Genomic DNA, 6,078 nt, shown 5'->3' with positions numbered 1-6,078 from the left:
ACGTGCAACAAAAAATACAAAATGTGCAACCCTAGTCTGTAGTGGGTCAGGAGGATAGAAGAGTGGCTTAGGGAGTAGGTGAAAGAGCAGTCTCCACTGCTTTGCCATCATAATCTCCTCCTCCTTCTGGTCTCTGGCTATTGGATGGCCATGAGGCTATGTACAGTAGGTAGCTATAGAAGAACCTCACACGTAACAGCAAGTGTCTTGGTACATGTGCGTAGTGCCTTAGTGTAGCAGAGTGTTGTGGAGTGGAAACTGAGGCTTGTTAAGTTTATTGAACAAAGTTACTAAGGTTTATTACTTAACTATTACCAAATCATAAACAACATTCCTATTCTGAGTGATAGATCATCCTAACAGAAAAATAACAGTACCAAGTGTCCAGTAATAAATACAAACTGACCAATCAGTTTGGATATGCAACAGCTGCAGCTTAGATTGCTGTATAGTTTGCATATAATCCTCTCTAATAAAACGCTTGGTGTCCGTCCGTGGACGGACACCAAGCGTGTGTCCGTGCCTCCCTGCCCTGTTCTGGGCATGCACGAAGCAGGGCAAGGGAGACACGATCGCTGGCACCCGGCAGCCATCTTGGGCGGCCAGAAGCGGCCGCCCTGAAGAAGCCGGAGAAGCGGCAGCGGGGGAGAGTGACTGAGGCGGCGGCGGAGCCGCTGCCTCGGCCAAAAGAGACGGAGGCCGGGGGCGGAGCGGAGGCCATGTAACTTTAAAAAAAAATTGCTCCCGCGGCCGACGCCGCCGACCGCCCACCCTCCCTCCCAGCTGCCGAGTCCCCCTTACCCTGGCCGACTGCTGTCGGCCGAAGACAGCCCTCAATTTAAGAGGCAGAGAGGAGCTTGCAAGCAGAGCTCCTCTCTGTGCAAAGCCTCTTGCCGAACTGCCGCTTTGGGCGCAAGGGACGCAAGCGCCCAAAGCGGCAGTTCGGCAAGAGGCTTTGCACAGAGGGGCCATTGAATGTTGTTCCCACTGCTGACCCAGCATTGGAGCGGAAATGAAATTTTCAGAAGTTCTGGTGATTCTTCTGTTGCACCTGTGCTTCATTAGTTAGGATATCACCCAGTATATATCTAGCAGTTTTCCTTATTACCTAAAGCACTGACACATATAATCTAAATAATCCTTACAACATTTTGTAAAGTAGGGAAATACTTTTATTCCTATATAAGAGTTGAGGGGCTGGTGCTGAGAGACAGAGGATGACTTTTCTAAGGTCATCTAGTGAGTTCATGGCTGATTTGAGATTTTTTTTTTTGGCTCACAGCATATTCTCTTAATGGTTATTCTCATAACCATTGTCTTATACTAGTTCTCAAAAGCTGGCATAGGGTTTTCATCATAATAATAGATTTTATACTGAGAGCCAACAGACACTAATATTTTAAAAATGATGACGCTTGTAGGCATGCTAAGGACAGGGAAGGAACCTAAAATGAAGTATTATTAGCCATACAATATTCATGGCAGCCGTATTCCAGCTACAGAACAGTGAGAAGCAGTGCAAACTAGCTGAACCTTTAAATCTTAAGGGAAGCTTTAATAACTATAAATTTGATAAAACATTATTTACAGAAATTACATATATAGTTAAATTTTATGTATGTGTTTCAGTTTGAATGTCTCCAAACTGTAAAACAGAAGCCGCTACCAGAGCATAACAGATTTCTCTCTGAGGACCTCTGCCTCATGTATTTCAAATTTAAAGAAGAATAGACAATTCTGGGTAGCTATAAAGGTATAAAAATGCTACAATTTATTTTTATGCAGAAATTAAGCAGGTGCAACTCTATCTTTACTTGTAGTTAGGAATGCTGTTGTAAGTATTACTCTACGGTGGGGTGGCTTTAGACTGTGCTCTGGGGAACCTTGGTTGCACCCGAGTTATGTGGTATGACTTAGACTCAGGCTGTAACACTTTATTATCTAAGTTTACACAGATATCTGCAATGTGGCCAATCAAAATATAGTGCAGGTATAACTCCTGGGGTGGGACAGTATCTGCAATTATATCTCTCCCCCTCCCCACATTTTGAACCAACAACCCGGGCTGAAAACCAGTTGTAGTCATAAGATTGCTCTTGTTAGCTCTCTCCCTTGAACCTGTATCCCATTCCCTTTTGCATCTTAGTTGTATGGATATGGCTGGAATGCCACCTTGATCCAAAGGTCCAAAGTGTCTGGGTACCAGACTTTCCTGGGGTTCTAATCTGGTCTTGTGTCCCACATGTATCACAAGCCAAGTTCAAAGAGCAGAGGTGAGTGCAAAGAGAGGTACTTGGCTGTGAGTTTCCAGAGCAGTGTTGAGCAGAGTGCTGAGCAGCAGCCCTATGTCTGGAATCACATTGGGAAGCGGTGCGGGATGGTGTGTGTGTGTGTGTACAAAGACAGATGTTTGGCTGAGAGGTTCTGACAGGATTTAAAAATTTACTAACTCAGATAACATTTTAAACCTACTGATCCAGTTACAATTTAAAAAAAACCATTAAAAATTTCCTGATTGCCCAATTGTGTTGTGGGTTAGATAGTAGGCAGGATGGGTCGTGCCTTACCATCCAACCCACCTTGGTGTCCCTAAGACTTACCCATGGTGAATAATAGGGTGATTTGAGTTCCCCAGTGTTCCCTAATGGCAAAAAAAGCAGAGTGCACACATTTTGCAACCCTGCCTTTCCAAAAAACAAAAACAAAAACAATACTGCAGAAAAGAAGCACACAGAGTCTCTCCCAACACAGAACACCACATTTTGCCAAACATACAGTCCAAAGATGGCAAAAAAAGAAGAAGAATCACTTACCCAGAATCTACTGTCAGCCATAGTGCCCACGCTGGGCAATCATGGTAGCATCATTGGCACAAGTTGCTCTCGCACGCACCATTATGTTTCCATCCTCCCTTGCAAAAGCTGCCACAGCATAGCAGCACCCTTAGCAGCCAGCAAGCATAGCCACAAGCTCAACTACAGCAATGTCTTCAGCTACATTTTGAATGAGTGAGTACAACTTGCAAAGCAGAATGCTGATTGCAGATCAGATCAGAGCAGTGAGTGAAGCACAAGTTAACCAAAGGTCAGACATGGAGATCATCACAGCAATTACCAAGAAATATTACACACACACACACACACAGCTGCCACTGTCCATTTCTCACCACAACACAATCTCACAAACAGACCAAACCAAAACCAAACCAAAACCAAAAGCACAACTCAAGGAAGGAAGGAAGGAAGGAAGGAAGGAAGGAAGGAAGGAAGGAAGGAAGGAAGGAAGGAAGGCACCTTTGTCAATCTGCGGTCCAGTAAAACCATGGCATTTTTCATACAGCAGATTTTACCATTAGTTTACTGTGAGGCTTTACTACAAGTTCTAAGTTGCCCCCCCAAACAAACACAAACAGTGGATTTTTTTTACCCTTGATATAAATTGGGCTACACTCTAATGTGCAATGAAAAACCCAAATTGTGTGTGAAGTGCTCCCCAATAACTCACAGGGACTTCTGGGTAAATCTGGCCGATATGTGAATGCACATCCTTTATTTCGGAGGAGATGCGAGCTAAAAGTTCTGGGTGGGGAAAAAGTCCAGATAGTTATAGCAGCAATAGGTAGCACAGTATTATACTCAGTGCTGAGAAAAGAAAACCACAAAATCAAATCTACCTTGATCCCTTTCTCCTCTCATGAAGTAAGGGCTCTCTCTGCCTTCCAGTCCCTTTGAATACATTTTGAAATTCCCTCCTTTTTTGTTCCTTTGTCAATCTGAGATCCAGCAAAACAGTTATAGCAGCAATAGAACAGCATATACTCAGTACTGAGAAAAGAATACCATAAAATCAAATCTTCCTTCCTCTATCCTTCCTGCTGTCTGACTCCTGATGTATCCTTTTCTTCATAAGGGCTCTCTCTCTCTCTCTCTCTCTCTCTCTCTCTCTCTCTGCCTCCCAGTTCCTTGTATGGTAACAAGCCAACCAAGAAGCAAAGAGATCTTAAGCCAATCAGAAGCCAGTGCCAGAAAACCAATCAGCAAGTGGGGGGAAAGCCCATAAAAATGGCCACTCGAATAACACAAATTGATTCATGGCAATTTGGGGTGATTTGATTCACCCTCAAATCAGCCTCTTTATTTGGGGCAATTTGATTTGTAGGCGAACCCGCAAATCGTCCCCTATTCGTTGCAAATTGATTCATGCATGATGCAAATTGCACATCCCTAGTAGGCCCTCCATTGGGAGGGCCCCCTGGCTAGGGAGATCTCCTAATAAACCTCTCTGCATGCCCCATTGATGCATTTGGGATCACCTTCCTTGAATATGCTCTATCCAGAGTACGCAAATCCCACACTATTTACCTGCAATTCTTGGAAATTGTTCTGAGCTTATAGAATTAGTGTTTTCTCCTTCAGGTGGTCCAGGTCAATGTTCCCCACATGGATTACCCAAACCTGATGTGGCTGACAGCAAAAGCAATGCTGGCATAGGGACAGCAAGAGGCAGCTCCTGGGCCTCCCTCTCCTTTCCAACCATTTGATAGTAGAAAACTCACTACAGTGCATGTGAGAATCAACACTGCTTGCCAACTGGCCCTCAAATAAAACTAGCCACATGCTACAACCCACACCAGGTTCCACCTTCCAAGGGCATCTGTCAAAAGCAACAATTGTTCATATCCAGTTGGAGGCTCCGTGTAGTACCTGCCTTATGTACCTGCTTACAGTCTCTCAGTAGCTACTATTCATGATGGTGATATAATGCTTCCAGGATCAGAGGTAGTGCACTTCCAAATAACAGTTACAGAGGAACAGTGGTGGAAGAAGGGTGTGCCTTCATCCCATGCTTGTGAGCTTCCCAGAAGCATTTGGTTGGCTACCATGGGAAGCAGGATGTTGGACTAGACAGGCCTTGGCCTGATCCAGCAGGAACTTTCTATGTTCCTATGATACATTGGAAGATGTCAGAGCACCATTGGGATGGCACCTACAGCCACATGCCACACAAGTTCAGAATATTGGAAGATAGTGCTCTGACATCTTCCAATATTCTGAACATGTGTGGCATGTGGCTGTAGATGCCATCCCAATACAGAATAACTGAGTGCCAAATGCAACTCTGCTTTGACTGCTGTCCAGAACTGATATCTCATGAGGGGAAGTGTATTGGCATGCATTAAAAAAGCCTATGCTTATCTTGTCAGTACCCTAATAATGCTGCCAGCTGGCACAAATTATCAACTGAACATCAAGACAATTGAATCTGGCTCCCTGGAGCCTCTGATCTGTCTTGGACCTCCTTAGATGAATGAGTGTCCTCCTCTGAAATGTGCACATCCCCTGAAAGGTGCACATTGAGCACTCAAGTGCTCAAGCTAGTTCATCATTCCATGAACAGACCACAAACTCACTCATCCTAATGCTTCGAAAAGACAAGCTAAGTAGCCGCTTGGAATGACCCCATGTCAAAAAGAGACACATACAAATGGTTTAAGTGGCCGTGTAGGAGGAAAATCTCCTTTTCTCTCTTTATAGAAGAGCCCCAACCTGCTCTTTCTTCTCTATGAGTTCAAGCTGACTGCTCATGGAGTCAAAAAAGGTTTCAAAGCTTTATTTCAGATGATGGCCTGCAGAAAAACCACATAAGACAAGAATTATAATGTAGCCAGGCTCCATCACCACTAGGTCTCTAACTTTAATGAACTAAGGGTTCTTACATCCCCTGTTTATGAGCTGAGGTCTGGTCCAGTCTGGTGGACAGCTAGTGATGAGTGGAAAGGACCCAGATCACTACATGTCTTCCTTTTATATCAGTTGTTTACTCCTTACTAATTTTGAGGAAATTTTACATTTGTTCTCTTTTTCCTAATCTTCTCATGACTAGTTCCCTTAAATTCACACTTGTCTCAATCATACGCCTGCAAATAACATCCTCTGACCTATTCCTTCTGTCTTGCCTGATTAAAGTGTCTGCAACTTTTTCTGAACTTGTGGCTGGTACCTCTGTACTGTTAGCTAAGCTCTAAGTGTTTCCTCATGTTGTGGTTTTATTGCAAATAATTCCTCTTCCCCCCACTTG

At 44.0% G+C, this 6,078-nt stretch overlaps 1 protein-coding gene across 1 annotated transcript in view; it reads right to left on the bottom strand.

The window, feature by feature from the left end:
- Positions 1-5,589: 5,589 nt before the first annotated feature.
- The window catches only part of LOC128349128 (maestro heat-like repeat-containing protein family member 6), a 40,121-nt gene continuing 39,632 nt past the window's right edge, over positions 5,590-6,078 (bottom strand). The window contains exon 15 of the transcript XR_008318569.1: positions 5,590-5,626. The gene's annotated coding sequence lies outside the window, so the exon portion shown is untranslated. The remainder of the gene's footprint in view (positions 5,627-6,078) is intronic.

Source organism: Hemicordylus capensis, chromosome 3 (genome assembly GCF_027244095.1).
Source record: "Hemicordylus capensis ecotype Gifberg chromosome 3, rHemCap1.1.pri, whole genome shotgun sequence".
NCBI classification, from domain to species: Eukaryota; Metazoa; Chordata; class Lepidosauria; order Squamata; family Cordylidae; genus Hemicordylus; species Hemicordylus capensis.
The sequence above is the reverse complement of the archived record's forward strand: the minus strand, read 5'-3'. Positions and strand labels throughout refer to the sequence as shown.